At 41.0% G+C, this 17,727-nt stretch overlaps 1 non-coding gene across 1 annotated transcript; it reads left to right on the forward strand.

The window, feature by feature from the left end:
- Positions 1–13,315: 13,315 nt before the first annotated feature.
- Trnar-ucg (transfer RNA arginine (anticodon UCG)) lies at positions 13,316–13,388 on the forward strand. Its single transcript has one exon. It is a non-coding gene; the product is annotated as a tRNA-Arg (tRNA).
- Positions 13,389–17,727: the final 4,339 nt, after the last annotated feature.

Genomic DNA, 17,727 nt, shown 5'->3' on the forward strand with positions numbered 1-17,727 from the left:
TTTGTCGGACGTTTCTACCAGTTCAACAAATCCCATGAACGTGCCCTTTTTTTCTCTAGGTTTGCTTTCGTAATCCATCGCAACGTCAAAACAGTCTGCCTGGTGCCTTTAATGAATATATCTGACATTCTCAGAATAGGAGAAAGCGATCGCAAGCAGATAATTAAATGCAAAATTGTAAAAATTTTAGAAAAACTTTCTGTAAAACTGCAGCTGCTGGCTTGGGTCACCTGCTATGATTGCCGCCAGTTGAGGTACGTCATCATAGATACTTAAATAACAGGTCTGATTAAATTCAGTTTGTTCATTTCAATGCGATCTGGCGAGGCAGGTTATAATGCCAACAACCTCCATTTACCAGTGTCTTGTACAAAAACAACAGCCTTTTCTCCTAGCGCCTTCCATACTTTATTAATTGTTTCGCGTTATAAACTTCCGAATAAACTTATTAACTTATATGGTTTTATTAATAAATGACGATGAATTATATACCAGGGGCGCTTGAAAAGTCCGTGCAAAGTCCGAGAGATGAGACCACCGGCGCGTGTCGAGGTCATGTTTAGTTAGTAGCATCTTTGTAAAGAACACACACCAAGTTTCAGCCATATTGGTCTATTTCTTTCTGTTTGGCATTCGTGTAAATCAAGGAACTCTAGTGATTGTCAGACGATGGACGAAAGAGAATTTCGTGTGGTGATTAAACATTACTTTATGAAAGGCAAAACGCCTCAGGAGACTAAAGAGAAGCTTGATAAACATTACGAACATTACTGTGACTCTGCACCTTCGATTAGAACAGTTTATAAGTGCTTACAAAATTTTCGGAGTGGCCATATGGGCACAAGTGATTCTGAACTTCTGGACCCCCTGTGGAGGTTACGACTCCAGAAATCATTGATAAAATCCATGATATGGTGATGGATGACAGAAGAGTTAGTTGCATGAGATTGCTAGCGCTGTGGGCATCTCGAATGAACGAGTAAATAATATTTTGCATAATAATTTGGATATGAGAAAGCTATCTGCAAGATGGGTTCCGCGATTTCTCACGTTTGACCAAAATCGGAGTCGTGTCAGGTGTTGCAAGGATGGGTTGCAGCTGTTCAGGAAGAATCCGCAGGACTTTAAGAGTCGTTTCTTCACTGTGGATAAAATATGGATACATTACTATACTCCTGAGACCAAAGAACAATCCAAACAATCGCTTACGAAGGGAGAATCTGCACCAAAAATGGCGAAGACCATTCGTTCGGCTGGAAAGGTTATGGCGACTGTCTTTTGTGATTCGCAAGGGATAATCCTCATCGACTATCTGGAAAAGGGTAAAACTATTGCAGGTGCATATTAGTCATCGTTATTGGACGTTTGAAAACCGAGACGCAAGAAAAACGCCGGTGACTGAACTGCAAAAAATCCTTTTCCATCACGACAATGCATCAGCGCACACCTTATCAGTTGTGGTCGCAAAATTAATGGAAATATGATTCCAACTCGTTTCACATCCCCCCTATTCTCCAGACTTGGCTCCATCGGACTGCTATTTGTTCCCCAATTTGAAGAAATGGCTGGTGGGACAAATATTAAATACAAAGGAGGAGCTATTTTGCAGACTTGGACAATTTCTATTATTCGGAAGCGATCAATAAATTTTAACAGCGTTGGACGAAGTGTATAAGTCTAAAAGGAGACTGTGTCGAAAAATAAAAAAGGTCTACCCCAAACACGTAAGTAGTTTTTACTTTTGCACAGACTTTTCAAACTCCCCTCGTAGTGTAGTAAATAACATTATTTGTTGGCTTCTTTTATTTTAATCACACTACATTTTTAATCTGGTAAAGTCGCAAACTCTGTAATGAAGTTTGATATTCTTTAATCGTAAGATCTTTCCAAATCTACCGCAAACAGTTTACGTCTGATGTAACTAACGGCTCCTCAATACTCAAGCAGTAATTCTAGTATGAACCAACCGCACCTTACCCCTCCATGACATCTACCTTACCATTTGCAACAGTCCCATCCAGCTAACTAACGCGCTGAAATATATTGGACTAACCTTCGACCTACAGATAATTTGGAAACCTCACCTACTAACCATCTAACAAAAATCCCATAATAGACTAAAACTACTAAAATTATTAACAGGTTGAACTTGGGAATTACGGCCCTCAGCTATACTCCACATCTACAAAAGCTTGATCAGACCCATCCTTCGCTACGCAAATGCTGCATGGATCTCCACCCCGTAAGTCTCTCCGAAATCTCGTACGCCACGCACTCCGTCTCGCTTCCCGCGTCCGTTTACCTCCCGCCGCCTGGTTCCTCTACCATCTCGACAAATTCCCACCCCTCTTCACCCACATCGAATACGTCGCATCCTCTATATTGTCCGCAAACTACATTCCAGTCACCCCATGTCCCGCCTCTGATCACCAAACGTGCTATCCTGGAGCACCTTCACAAACACATGCCTCTCTCCCAACAACTGCACACACTCCACAGCCTGCCCCAATACAACTTCAATTCCCTCTACCCGACAGTGAGAACCGCCACGATATTTATCCCTCCTACCAACTTTAGCTTTTCCCGACCTATCCCAGTCCATCAGGGTTCCTTCCCCTCTTCATCCATCACCATCCCCTCTGACTTGCAACCCCCCCTACCCCGCCCCCCCCCCCCCCCCCCCATTTACACGATACACTACTGCTCACGCTCTGTCTTTCCCACCGACTGTATTTCCCACTATCCATCTCTGCTTCTACTTCTCATCTCCATAGTGTTTCCTGTGTAATAGACTCCTATGTTTCTACCCAGACCCCTCAATCCTTGGGAATATACCTCCACCGATCTCTTTCACCCTAGAGCAAGTCTTTCAGTTTTTAAGTGTAGGTTCAGTGCTTCGGCGTTTCTATAAGAAGAATTTCAGCTTCCTGCAATGTGTTTTTAAAATGTATACATTTCAGTTTTTTTAAATATCTGTCTGTGCTTTTTAATTTAAGGTAGAACACAATCACAAATTTTGTTTATATTTCTCACTGTAAAATTTTTTAATTCGTTTGGCTGAAGTGCGGAGAATTGTACTACTGGCACCCCTCCCTCCGCCTATCTAGAGCGAGGGGGATGAAATAGCGCATAAAGGGGAAAAATCATATTCTGCGATATGTGTTAACGTAACTTTAATTTAATTACTTACTGTCTTTTTTTTAAAAAAAAACAAGAGAAAATTCTTTATCGCTTATATACCAAAACGGTAACGATCGGCGCTTTCTCTAACTGCTAACTTGCCACTTTCATTAAACATAACGGTAAGTATTGCTGTAACTCTCAGTACGTGGGCGTCTGGTGTCATCCAGTGTATGATTTTGAATAATCAGATTTCTTTTATGCGCTCTTAACTAAAAGCAAACGTGTCGTTTACTTCTTCTTTTTCAAAGGCAAAATCCTGCTTGCAGTTACTGACTACAACGAAAATAACTGCATGGACGTTACAGTGGATAAAATTTTTAAGACGCTTGCTGGCCTTTTGTTTCAATTATTGTCGCAAATAGCGTGATAAGTTCAACGAACTGATCTTTCTTCTAAATAATTATGATTTTATCTTAAGATTTAAAATGAGAATGTTATGGATGATACAACGTTGTTATAAACTCCCAGTGCATTTGTAATACAACATTGCTATGTTAATTCCCTGTAAATTTTTTAACAATAAGCCAATAACCGTTTTTACTTCGGATAATTGTTCTCTTGCTTTGTCTCTTCTCAAATCTGAAGTTGGTAGTTAAGTTACCGAAAACGGTTATAACTTTGCAAAAAAATTTTGATTTTAATTGCGACTGAGAAAATATAAGAAAATTCTGAAAAGTTTCAAAAATTTTTAACTTTTTATAGTGTTCCATTTGATTGAGCCTTTACCTTTCCTAATGCCATACTGATTGTCATCTAAGAGATTCTCTCGTAGCCTACACCAAACTGTGTCATAGCGATAAGGCCGGTGGAGTCACGTGATCAGAAGTTGTGACGTTCTCTTTATCGTCTCTTCGTTGCGTTTTAATTTTTTCCTTTCTGCTATGTCACGCTAGGCGAATTCCTCAACAGTACTTGAAAATGGTCGCAGCAGATTCCTCCCATGTACCAAGCCAGAATATACAATTGCCTCGCCCACGATAAAACAGGCCACAATACATGATTCACTCGTAGTCAAAGTTTTATATTATCCAAACTACTAAATACGCAGATACTATCTGTATTCGGCATGTGTTGAAATGCCACAAACTGATTTAAAATTTTGACACGTCGTTGCATTGGAATTGGCCCATGGTTTCATATACTTTTTTTTAAATACGTTTGCGAAATGTGCTGCGGATAGCTTTAGTAGCAAAGAGGTAATAAAACATCATGTGTAACGCGGCAATTTCTCACGCATCTCATTGTTTATGATATGTCGTATCGCGGTAACTATGTGCTGTACAGTGATATAAATTTGCCAGCACATTTCGTGATATATGTGGATACTGCACGCAAAATATGTCGCGAAAAGAGTTACCAGTAACGATGTTATACATTAAAACGTCATGCATGATGCAGCAGTTTTACGGGGGTTGTTGTTGTTGTGGTTTGATGCAGCTCTCCATGCTACTCTATCCTGTTCATCTCCCAGTACCTACTGCAACCTACATCCTTCTGAATCTGTTTAGTGTATTCATCTCTTGGTCTCCCTCTACGATTTTCACGCCCCACGCTGCCCACCAATACTAAATTTGTGATCTCTTGATGCTTCAGAATATGTCCCACCAACTGATCCCTTCTCCTAGTCAAGTTGTGCCATAAACTTCTCTTCTCTCCAATTGTATTCAATACCTCCTCTTTAGTTGTGCGATCTACACATCTAATCTTCAGCATTATTCTGTAGCATCTCATTTCGAAAGCTTTTATTCTCTTCTTGTCCATACTATTTATCGTCCATGTTTCACTGCCATACATGGCTTCACTCCATACAAATACTTTCAGAAACGACTTCCTGACACTTAAATCTATACTCGATGTTAACAAATTTCTCTTCTTCAGAAACGATTTCCTTGCCATTGCCAGTCTACATTTTATATCCTCTCTACTTCGACCATCAGCACTTGTTTTGCTTCCCAACAGCAAAACTCATTTCCCACTTTAAGCGTCTCATTTCCTAATCTAATTCATTATATACATTCCATTATCCTCGTTTTGCTTCTGTTGATGTTCACCTTATATCTTCCTTTCACGACGATGTCCATTCCGTTCAGCTGCTGTTCTAGGTCCTTTGCTGTCTCTGACAGAATTACAGTGTCATCGACGAACCTCAACGTTTTTATTTCTTCTCCATGGATTTTAATTCGTACTCTAAATTTTTATTTTGTTTCCTTTACAGATTGAATAACATCGGGGGGATACTACAACCCTGTCTCACTCCATTCCCAACCAGTGCTTCCCTTTCGTGCCCCTCGACTCTTATAACTGCCATCTGGTTTCTGTACAAATTGGAAAGAGGCTTTCGCTCCCTGTATTTTACCCCTGCCACGTTCAGAATTTGAAAGAGAGTATTCCAGTCAACATTGTCAAAAGCTTTCTCTAAGTCTATAAACATAGGTTTGCCTTTCCTTAATCTATTTTCTAAGATAAGTCGTAGGGTCAGTATTGCCTCACGTGTTCCAATATTTCTATGGAATCCAAACTGATCTTCCCCGAGGTCGGCTCCTACCAGTTTTTTCATTCGTCTGTAAAGAATTTGTGTTAGAATTTTGCATCCTTGGCTTATGAAACTGATAGTTCGGTAATTTTCACATCTGTCAACACCTGCTTTCTTTGGGATTGGAATTACTATATTTTTCTTGAAGTCTGAGGGTATTTCGTCTGTCTCATACATCTTTCTCACCAGATGATAGAGTTTTGTTAGGCCTGGCTCTCCCAAGGCTGTCTGTAGTCCTACTGGAATGTTGTCTACTCCCGTGGCCTTGTTTCGACGGTGGTATACAGCGGAAATGTAATAAGGCATAACATGTTTTCCTTTCATCATTTCGAAGGGGTTGCCAGCGAGAAAAATTTTCTTAAAGATTTAAAATTATAAATTGTGTAAAGTTTGTTACGAGTCGCGAAGTGCTCTCATTCTCAAGTACTGGATGCATAAATCTGGGTGTTTTCAGTCTGTGGCGTCTCATTGTTTATGACGTCATACCTCCTGAAGTACGTGTCGCACTCTTTTCTGGGGGGGGTGGGGGTCTAGGAATTACTGAGAGACACAGAACAACTCACCAAAATTTCATCGCAAGCGGATGAGTCGTTTAGGAGGACAAACATATAAAGATACATTTATTTTTATTTATATAGATGATCGATGCATGAACAGAGCTATAAACTCACCGATTTCGCATTGAACCCAAGAGTTGGCATTACAGGTGCAGTACCTGTACAAAATGGAGACAAAGCGAGAAAAGAGCTTTTGTGTTTTGGAATATGCGAGATGTTTATCGGTTAGAATAGCGCAGCGTGCATTCAGAAGGAGTTATGGAAAAGAACTGCCTCGTAAACAGAGCATTGTGCGGCAGTGCATCGACAGTTTATGGACTCTGGTTGTCTCTATAAACAGAAAAGTACCAGTCGATCAAGTGTTCCAGACGCTACCGTGGAGAAAAAAGGTCTGCGCAGGCCACGAAATAGAAAACAGAACAGCAGCAAACTGTGTGGAAGGTTTTGCGGCGGCGGTTATATTTCAAAGAGTACCGTCTGCAGCTGGTGTTACTATTAAAACTGGAAGAAGTTAACGGCCTGTGCCTTCAGATTTCATCACAGGGCAGGGAGCACTTGAAGATGAACATTTCGCCTCCAAGCTGATGTTCAGGGACGAAGTAACCGTCCAGTCACATGGAAAGATTAATCGCCACGTTGTGTTGTAAGAGTATCGGGCAATGGAAATCCTCATGAAGTTGCGGTCCATGAACGAGATTCATCTGAGCTTAATGTTTTCTGTGCGGTGTCACCCACGAAGCTATATGGGTTGTACAGGGTGTTTCAAAAATGACCGGTATATTTGAAACGGCAATACAAACTAAACGAGCAGCGATAGAAATACACCGTTTGTTGCAATATGCTTGGGACAACAGTACATTTTCAGGCAGACAAACTTTCGAAATTGCAGTAGTTACAATTGTCAACAACAGATGGCGCTGCGGTCTGGGAAACTCTATAGTACGATATTTTCCACATATCCGCCATGCGTAGCAATAATATGGCGTAGTCTCTGAATGAAATTACCCGAAACCTTTGACAACGTGTCTGGCGGAATGGCTTCACATGCAGATGAGATGTACTGCTTCAGCTGTTCAATTGTTTCTGGATTCTGGCGGTACACCTGGTCTTTCAAGTGTCCCCACAGAAAGAAATCACAGGGGTTCATGTCTGCCGAATAGGGAGGCCAATCCACGCCGCCTCCTGTATGTTTCGGATAGCCCAAAGCAATCACACGATCATCGAAATATTCATTCAGGAAATTAAAGACGTCGGCCGTCCGATGTGGCCGGGCACCATCTTGCATAAACCACGAGGTTTTCGCAGTGTCGTCTAAGGCAGTTTGTACCGCCACAAATTCACGAAGAATGTCCAGATAGCGTGATGCAGTAATCGTTTCTGATCTGAAAAATGGGCCAATGATTCCTTTGGAAGGAATGGCGGGCCAGACCAGTACTTTTTGAGGATGCACGGACGATGGGACTGCAACATGGGGCTTTTCGGTTCCCCATATGCGCCAGTTTTGTTTATTGACGAAGCCGTCCAGGTAAAAATAAGCTTCGTCAGTGAACCAAATGCTGCCCACATGCATATCGCCGTCATCAATCCTGTGCACTATATCGTTAGCGAATGTCTCTCGTGCAGCAATGGTAGCGGCGCTGAGGGGTTGCCGCGTTTGAATTTTGTATGGATAGAGGTCTAAACTCTGGCGCATGAGACGATACGTGGACGTCGGCGTCATTTGGACCGCAGCTGCAACACGGCGAACGGAAACCCGAGGCCGCTGTTGGATCACCTGCTGCACTAGCCACGCGTTGCCCTCTGTGGTTGCCATACGCGGTCGCCCTACCTTTCCAGCATGTTCATCCGTCACGTTCCCAGTCTGTTGAAATTTTTCAAACAGATCCTTTATTGTATCGCTTTTCGGTCCTTTGGTTACATTAAACCTCCGTTGAAAACTTCGTCTTGTTGCAACAACACTGCGTTCTAGGCGGTGGAATTCCAACACCAGAAAAATCCTCTGTTCTAAGGAATAAATCATGTTGTCCACAGCACACTTGCACGTTGTGAACAGCACACGCTTACAGCAGAAAGACGACATACAGAATAGCGCACCCACAGACTGCGTTGTCTTCTATATCTTTCACATCACTTGCAGCGCCATCTGTTGTTGAAAATTGTAACTACTGTAATTTCGAAAGTTTGTCCGCCTGAAAATGTACTGTTGTCCCAAGCATATTGCAACAAACGGCGTATTTCTATCGCTGCTCGTTTTCTGTGAGATGACCGTGACGGATATGTCATCATGATATGTTGAGTTGTGGTCGTTTCCACAAATGACTGCTGGTTATTCCGAGAATTTCAACTTCCAATAAGACGGTGCACACTCTCACTGGAGGATCCATGTTTGTCGCTACCTAAACGAATAGCTTGGCTCTTTCGCCTTACCCACCTTCACCTAAACAAACGCATTGTGTTTTTTTTTTCTTTTCCTCTGGGGCTACGTTACGGACCGCGTTTACGCCCCCCCCCCCCCCCCCCCCCCACTGCCAAGAACACTGGAACGTTGAAGTTAAAATCTTCTGGGTTATTAGGCCGCGTCATGTTAGAAGAAACTTCAATGACAACGGCCACGAAAGCCTGCAGAGTTACATAAAACGCTTTTATGGGCAAGAGGTTTATACCACCATCAGAAGACTGGAGAACCTTCGTAGAAGAAGAGGTAAATTACTATGCGATTTGGCCTTTCTATCCCGGTGCCGTGCTAAGGATGTTATTTCCACATTCGCCAGAATTAGCCACCATGTGCAGACAGAGAAAGCCAGGAGAATCCACCAAATGGCCAGCGAAGCACTTCTCTGTGAAAGAATCCAGCAAATACGCAGAGACTTGAATTATATTAGCTCCGTTTTAATTGATGTGCATTTTTCACTGGCGGCAACTCTCTCACCCCAGGACTAGGATAAAGTGGACAGAATAACGTTTGATCATTCAACAAGGTTTTCGGATTTCAGTGCTGTGAAAAAGAGAAATTCGAGAAGCTATCGGTTACAGTTCAGAAGGAAGACGCTACTGTGGATCCGAAGCGAGTAGTGGTGAATCGTCAGAAGTACTCGATGAAGCAGCTGTTTCAGTTCTGGGCAAAGGTCTGAATTTCGCAACTACACCGAAGAGAATACCTGTAGAAGAAATCGCAAGTGGCGTCGAAGCATCCTTGTTTCGTCTTCCGAAGGTGCAGGCCGAAGAAGTTAGGCAAGATTTGTCGGGAGTTCTACGGAAATCGAATTCCTCCGAAAAGCAACATATCGGCGCAGGAACTCATGAGAATTGAAAGAATCGTTTTAACAAAATCGGATAAGGGGGATGCTAATGTTGTTTTGGACGCTGTGGATTATCACACGAAGACGAAACGACTACTAGCTGATCCTGTGTATCGCAAGTTAAAAAGCGATCCGACGAACAGAATCGTTCGGAAAGTGAAAAACCGGATATCAGAGTCCAGACTGGACAGCTCTATTACAAAGAATCTGACACCTCGAATACCTGTCTCACCCAGAATGTACGGACTACCGAAAATACAAAATGAATCGGTTCCTTTGTGACCTATAACTCGCCGACTTATTTTTTAGCACGTCATGTACCTGGCAAACTGAGACATCTAGTTGGTAAAACAAATACTTTTATAAAAGATTCGAAACATTTTTTTAGAAATTATAAGCACACTGAGGATATCTGGAGGTGACATTCTTGTTAGCTTTGATGTGACATCGTTATTTACTAACGTCCCAGTATCAGATACAATGGAGATCATAAGAGAGAATGTTGCACCAGATGTTTGTGACTTAATTGAATTGTGTCTTCGTTCTAGCTATTTTAAATACAATGGTGAATTCTATGAACAGGCTGACAGCCTTGCTATGGGCTCACCCATTTCGCCAGTTGCAGCTGACGTTTTTGTGGAACATTTTGAGCAACAAACGTTAAGTAGTGCTCCTTTGAAGCCTTCTTGCTGGCTCCGCTATGTGGACGATACATTTGTTATATGGCCACACGGCGAAGAAGAAGTTCTTGCGTTCCACAATTTCTTAAATGGAATTCACCCCAAAATCAAATTCACCTTGGAGGTTGAAAGTGAGGTCGGTCTCCCGTTCCTAGATGTATTGGTATACACAAGATCTGATAACACTCTAGGTCACAGAGTGTACACAAAGCCGACTAACACGAACAGGTATTTAGATGCCACTTCGCACCACCACCCAGCCCAGAAGCAAGCACTACACTGTCTTCTCGTGCCTTCCCTATCACCGATGACAACTTGGAATCGGAGTTTAATTTTTTAAAGAGGACATTGAAGGCAAATGGGTATGATAGTTATTCAATCGACAGGGCTGTTAGGCGGAATATTTATACCGCTAATAAGAATGACGAGGAACCGCCTTCTCACTCCGTCGCGTTACCGTTCGCTTTTGGGTTCACTGACCGTATAAGCAGAATTTTAAATAAAAGTGGTATTCATTTAGTCTAAACAAAATAAAAGACTTTTTCCGACGGAAAACGGATGCGCCTGATTGCCTCCACAATGCAGGCGTCTATCAAGTGTGATGTGGCTGCGTCAAAGTGTATATAGGCGAAACGGGAAGAACTCTTAAAGAACGCATTAAGGAACACTAACGGTACATGCGCCTAAAACAAAGTGCAAAATCGGCAGTAGCGGATCATCACGAAAACTGTGGCTCTCACATCGATTTTAATAAAGTACGTGTACTGGCTAAATAAACAAACATTTATAGAAGAAAGATCTAGAAGCGGTTGAAATTTCTAAGAATGCATCTAATTTTAATAGAGAGGACGGCTGCAGGCTTCCGGATTCGTGGCTCTCCGCCATCCCGGCCGGGGTGGCCGAGCGGTTCTAGGCGCTACAGTCTGGAACCGCGGGACTCCTACGGTCGCAGGTTCGAATCCTGCCTCGGACATGGATGTGTGTGATGTTCTTAGGTTAGTTAGGTTTAAGTAGTCCTATGTTCTAGGGGACTCATGACCTCAGAAGTTAAATCCCACAGTGCTCTGAGCCATTTAGCTCTCCGCCATCAAGGAAGTAAATACGCGGCCGTGGTGTGTGAGCGGCATAAACAACGCGCTGCAAGTCACCTCGGAGGACAATAATATTTTGGGTTAACATTCCCCCTCTCTTGCTCTATCCGTTTCGAATCTAGCCACTGATGACGACCAACTAATAGCGGTAGCAGGAATTTCAATCAATAACCCTTCTCCAGCATAAGTGTGGAATAGTGCCTTTCTATCTAATGACGATGACCGTCAATGGTATCCACAGGAGAAGAGCTACCTACGCCGACCTACGCCGCGTCTTCTGCATCAGAGCGGGAATATTAGCCTATGGCTATGGCCCACCAATAGCACCCATGTGAATTTTAACCAATACTATCGCTTCTCCAGCACGAACGTCAGAAAACTCCCCCTTTATAAGTGGACGTGACACTCGTCTCTGAGAGTGTTCCAGCAGTAGTGGACACCAAAATATCCTGAGGAAAATCCCTGCAGAGGGGTCGAAATTTTAGAAGAAAAATGACGCGTCATAATAACCCAAAAGATATTAACTTCAATGACAACGGCCACGAAAGCCTGCAGACTTACATAAAACACTGGAACAGCTATTCAACGCATCTATGCTGCTGTGATGACTACTGCCAGAATGTTGCTGCATACGGTATGGAACGAACCTGATTACCGTTTAGACGTACGACGTGTAATCAGAGGGACCAACACAGAAAATTTGCAAAATGCAAACATGGTGAGTTGACGGCTCTATTTCTGCGTCAGTAATAATTTTACATGTAATACTTTCTTGCATACAGAACTATGAAAACGAATGAATCACTTACAGTAACCCTGTATTTTGCTATCGCAATTACCGTAGACTTCACGCATATGATGTCCGGGAACGTTTTAAATCAACATTGCTTGTCTGCGGGTCTTTGGCTTGGGATCCATTATTCCTAAAATTACCATATTCTGCTCCACTTACCAGTTCTTATTATTCACAAGGAGTTTTTGAAAATTAGGCCTTTTTCCGATCTCTGTCTTGGACTAGTTTATTAGCATAGCTCCTGCAGATCCAATGCCGTTAGATACTCCAGTACAGTATAATTCAATTTTTCATCAATGAAGATAGAACGATATTAAAATTGATAACGAAAACTGACTGCTCATAAAAATCTGTGACGGAAATCCCAGTAGTTTTGTTTCCAGTTGCGCTTTTTATTATTCTTGTAAAATCTGTACCCAAAATCTTTTTAACACGCAATGAATCTGTGTAAGATTTACTGGAAGAACATGTTTCAGCAAAATTATGTTGAAAGTTAAGAGATGTTAAAGATCAGATGTTAAAGTTCACTAAGTTTCAAGAGACGGCTTTAAATGACGAGTCTGGCAGTATGCTACAGCCCCCTACGTACCCCACGCGTAGGGATGCCGAGAACGAGATTAGATTAATTATAGCACGCTCGGAGGCAAAAAAAATTATTCTTCCCGAGTTTTATACGTGAATGGAACGGGAGAAGCTCTAATAACTGGTGCAGTGGGACGTAAATACAGCTCTGTAACATTATTTCTCGTGCATCAGAAGAAAATTAAATTTACTCATTTCCAGCATGTTGGGTGTATGGACTAAGAGGGGATAACCGCGTATAAAATATAATATTCAATCTGGATCCATATGCAGCTACCGTCTGCATTCAAAACTTTCGACATAGCAATGTGAGACGTGTTTCTTCCCGTTTAACGTCTGACATTGAAGTACACGTTACGACAATTGCTTCGCACAAAAACAATGTCGAGTATGAGTCTTCTTAATATGGAATGTTTTTTCGAGAAGACACCAGCAAATCTTTCCATTTGTACACTTTGAAGTCAGTGCATAGCTCTACGCCTACAGTGTGCTGCCATCTTTAGAGTTAACGTGAAACCACCAACGTAACAACCTCTAGCGGCAGGAGAGTGAACTAGTTTGTAATCAAAAGAAGCTACAGAGCGCATTATGCACACGGACCGTGTGGCCTAATGGATAAGGCGTCGGACTTCGGATCCGAAGATTGCAGGTTCGAGTCCTGTCACGGTCGAATTATTTTTCTCACACTTTACTAGATGGATGTTTTGCCCTTCCGTTGTCATGAATCCGTCGTGGAGTGTACGGTACCGCGTGAAGAATTTATAAATGGTGCACTTGGACTGATACAATTGTATTGCCACGTGTGCGAAGTAACGCGGCGTGCAGTGAAAATTTACTGAGACAGTCTTCACCGTAAATGTCAGGGCAAGTGACTGCCTTCATACGGAGAGGAACAACCTTTGCTCCGAAATGTTAGCCAGAAGTCAGGTCGTGACATTTTCCACTCTATTATGGCAAGCATTAAGGGCAGATCTTCATCACTAGGCAATTGTGTTGGACTGACCTTCAGAGAATGGTGTACTTTGTTGAATAGACTAAGTTCGAAATGAACTGCCTAACTACCCTTTTAACACCTAAATAACTGTTCATTATTGAAAAACAAAGAAAGTCGCAATTGCTTTCATTCTCATATAGAGATGAAAGGTTATTATTACTTGTATCAGCTGAACGATATCTGGGAAATATCGCAGTGATTTATTGTTTTATTCATCGCTGTAATTTTCAACAACTTTAGTATATATTTTTCAGAATAACATTAAGTCACCAGTTTCAAGTATATTTTATTACACCTTTCCAATTTCGACGAATTAATTTGTTATCTCCAGAAGCCTATAAAACTAGGGATATATGTGAAGTATAAAAAGTATGTTACAGCAACGTACGTATGTATCAATGTGTTCTCCATAGAAGTAAAATCTAGTGATATGACCAGAAATGTAGTTATTGTGTGTGGGTACTGCAAACATAGATTGACAATTTACAGTAACTGAATCACATCTAAGTATATGCCAGGCTGGTGTGTAGTAGAAAGGAACACAATAAAAATATATAAAAATATAACCAAGTTATATAAGGAAGTTTTATATAATACATGTGAAAAAAACATGGAACGCAGTTCTCATATATAAAAGGAATTGCTAATTTACACATTTAATAAGAGATGATATGCAGCCAAAATAGGGTGTATGCTTTAATACAAGTTTATAATTCAATAAATCTTATGAATTCAGGTGGGAATGCTTACATATTCCAGTCTTCCAAAAGGATCATTTTGTGGCCCTAATTTTGTAGCTTCTAAAGAGACAAAAATAATTTGACGAAACCAATAAGGTGTAATAAAAAATATTCGTAACTGACAACTGAAATGTATTCTGAAAAATCATTTTACCATCTTCGTTTTTGTTCGTTTGTTCTTTATCTCTCTCTTATGCTGATTACTATACAAAGTTTTGAGAGATCTGATTCTCTTCTGTACTCTGATGTGTTAGCTGTTTTACAACAGCAAATATTTTTTCTTAACGAAGTCGTATACTAACCAGAAACTACAAATTATGTGTGGGGACTATATTTTTAACAGCGGAACACTGCCTTCGACGACCGTGCGGCTGCTACGGTCGCAGGTTCGAATCCTGCCTCGGGCATGGATGTGTGTGATGTCCTTAGGTTAGTTAGGTTTAAGTAGTTCTAAGTTCTAGGGGACTGATGACCACAGCAGTTGAGTCCCATAGTGCTCAGAGCCATTTGAGCCATTTGCCTTCGACGATACGAATCCGTTGAACTGTTAATGACAACTCTGTCGGATGTCTTATTACACAAGAACTTCGTGGACGATTGATACGAAACAGTGTCATGACATCATCAGTGTTTACGAGCTCCATGTGTGAAATACGACACGTTTACTGAAAAGATGAGTGAAATAGATATTAGTATCAGTGGCGTTAACAAACTACATAACTCGTTAAAACTGAACAAAGCTCCAGGGCCCGATGGAATCCCTATTAAAGTCTACACTGAATTTACGGCTGAGTTACTACTGTTCTAACTATAATCGTGTGACATAAAAACCGTACGCAATATTTGGAAGAAAGCACGGCTCACATCCATCTACTGGAAGCCTAGCGTAATTGATCCACAAAATTGCAGTCAAAGTTGTTGACAGTCATATGTTGTAGAATCTTAGGACATGTTCTGAGCTGGGAAGTTATGAGTTATCTCCGAAAAGAATGACATAGCTATATTCTTGACATTATTTTGTAGCTTAAATAAGAAAGGCAGTATACAAAAATTTAAGATCACTGTTCCGAAGCTAAAAGGCACAGTTGGTGGTGTATCATTTTATTGTAAATTTCGTAGTATGTGATTGACAGCAGTTTATGAAACGTAGTTTCGTCTCATGAAGATAGCTGTGCGAACGAAGTTATCTGCTTAATGACTACCATAACACATTGTCCACTTTTGTTTTGTTTTGAAAATTATTCGTCCATGTGACATTCAAATCTCCGTTTGAAATTTGAGGAAGTGAATGAGTAACCGGCTCCTCAGGTAACATACGGAGTGTTCGATAGTCCCGTTAACAACCTTCTAGGACTAGTATAGGGGACTGTGTAGATAATACTTTGAATGGGAACCCAAATGTCCGGACTGCGGTTTCAGTTCAGATGTGTAACGCGTCCAAGTCTGCTTAGAGAATGAGAAAAGTCTCAGAGTTTCTTGTACTGGTATGTAATATTGTAGACGGGATGACGTGCATAATAACGTTGGCGGTCGCCACATCGAGCGGATGTTGTTATGCACTAATACTGTTCTGTAGGTACAGTGCGCTGGTTTTTTAAATTTTAGAATAATGTAGAAACGTATGTTTAAGTATTAATACAAAGAAGTGTATTTAAATGATAAGTGGATTCTTCATTATGTTTCCTTTCGAATTGTAACTTGATAATTGTACAGCGTCATACCTAATTCAATCCCTCAAACAGAAATAGATGAGCTAACGTCTGAACTGAATCTTTCGTAGAAAAGTAACGGTACATTTGCGGCCATGGATTCCTATTCAAAATGTTATTTACTCATTCCCCTCAGCAGGTCCTAAAAGTTTGGAATGGGAATTTCCGAACACCCTGTGTGCTCTATATGGCTTCCCTACCCAATGCTGAATATGTTTCATGTGCGTGATAGCACGTAAAGCCGTACGTGATCAGTACAACATTCTCTGACACGCCTTGTTATCTGACCAGTCGCAACGCCGCGTGGTAGACGGCCGTAGAATATGCAGTTAACGCGCCGTCCGCTAGATGGCTCCCATGTACACTCGACGCGTTGTTTTGCTGCAGACGACGTCGACCTGGAAGAAGGCCATGAAAATTGATAACGTCGGCTCATAGACCTTGTCGACCAAGATGTATTTAGGTCGACAGAATGTTTTCCAGCACACGAACAAATTAACCGATGAATACTGTCCAGAATTACTCACAAACAAGCAACGAAATTGCCTCTGGTGTTATATAGAACGTACAAAAGACTCAAATCCAAAATATATAGTAAACGTTAATATATATATTTTACAACTGCTTCTTATTGCATGCATGGTAAAACGATTTCCCCTACAGGCTAAACATATTTATTCTGTAGTTTTGATTAAAAAAACTAATTTCGATAACTTCTTCTTTTATCCTTGTGCCATCGGTGTTTGCGTTGAATTTCGTTTAGTCATTTATTACGTACAGGCTCTCAAGGGAAGAATGAATGGCGTATTCCGCTAATGTTAATTTTTCTAATTTCATGACCCATTTTTTTCAAGAACTACTTCATGCAGCTAATCGAAACTTTTACAGGTTTCTTATAGATACTACGTGTACTCACTCGTCTAGTTTGGTAGAAGTATGTATATGTTACCGCCCAAATCCGATTTTAGGTTGAATTAGTTTCGCCTAGATCATACTCGTTCATCCTGTTTCCGACAGGATAAAGCAGTTTAGCCTAGGTCGAATCGGTTTATCCTCGTTCGAAATTGCATGCTTTACGACAAACTGGTACCGTACGTCCTAGTCTGAACTAATTTCACCTAGTTTGAAAGTAAACTGAATAAAGGAGTAGAAATAAAATAGTCAATACAATTCACTAAAGTTATTTATTAACTAATCAGTAATTTCACATCTGTCTTCAGATCCACAGAAATCATCTTATCTGCAGTTTGCTTATTTTTGCAAGGTTTACTTTGGTGGCACTTAGAATTCCACTTCGTTTTTCTTACAAGTGCATTTATTTGTTGTACAGTTTTTCATACAGCTGCATTTCACGAAGCCTTGCCTTGATCCAACAGAATGTTTTGTGGCTGCGGTCCTTAAAGATATTTCAATATCGTGGTTAATATCTCCTACATCTAAAAACTTCTGAATTCAGACGTCGAAATCAGTCCTAAAAAAATAAAAAAGATGTTAAAATAAATATTTTTAATATTTTACTACAAAAAATTACGGAAAATAATGTTTTTGAAGTACGCCATGTTTGGT

This window comes from Schistocerca gregaria, chromosome 8 (genome assembly GCF_023897955.1).
Source record: "Schistocerca gregaria isolate iqSchGreg1 chromosome 8, iqSchGreg1.2, whole genome shotgun sequence".
Classification (NCBI taxonomy): domain Eukaryota; kingdom Metazoa; phylum Arthropoda; class Insecta; order Orthoptera; family Acrididae; genus Schistocerca; species Schistocerca gregaria.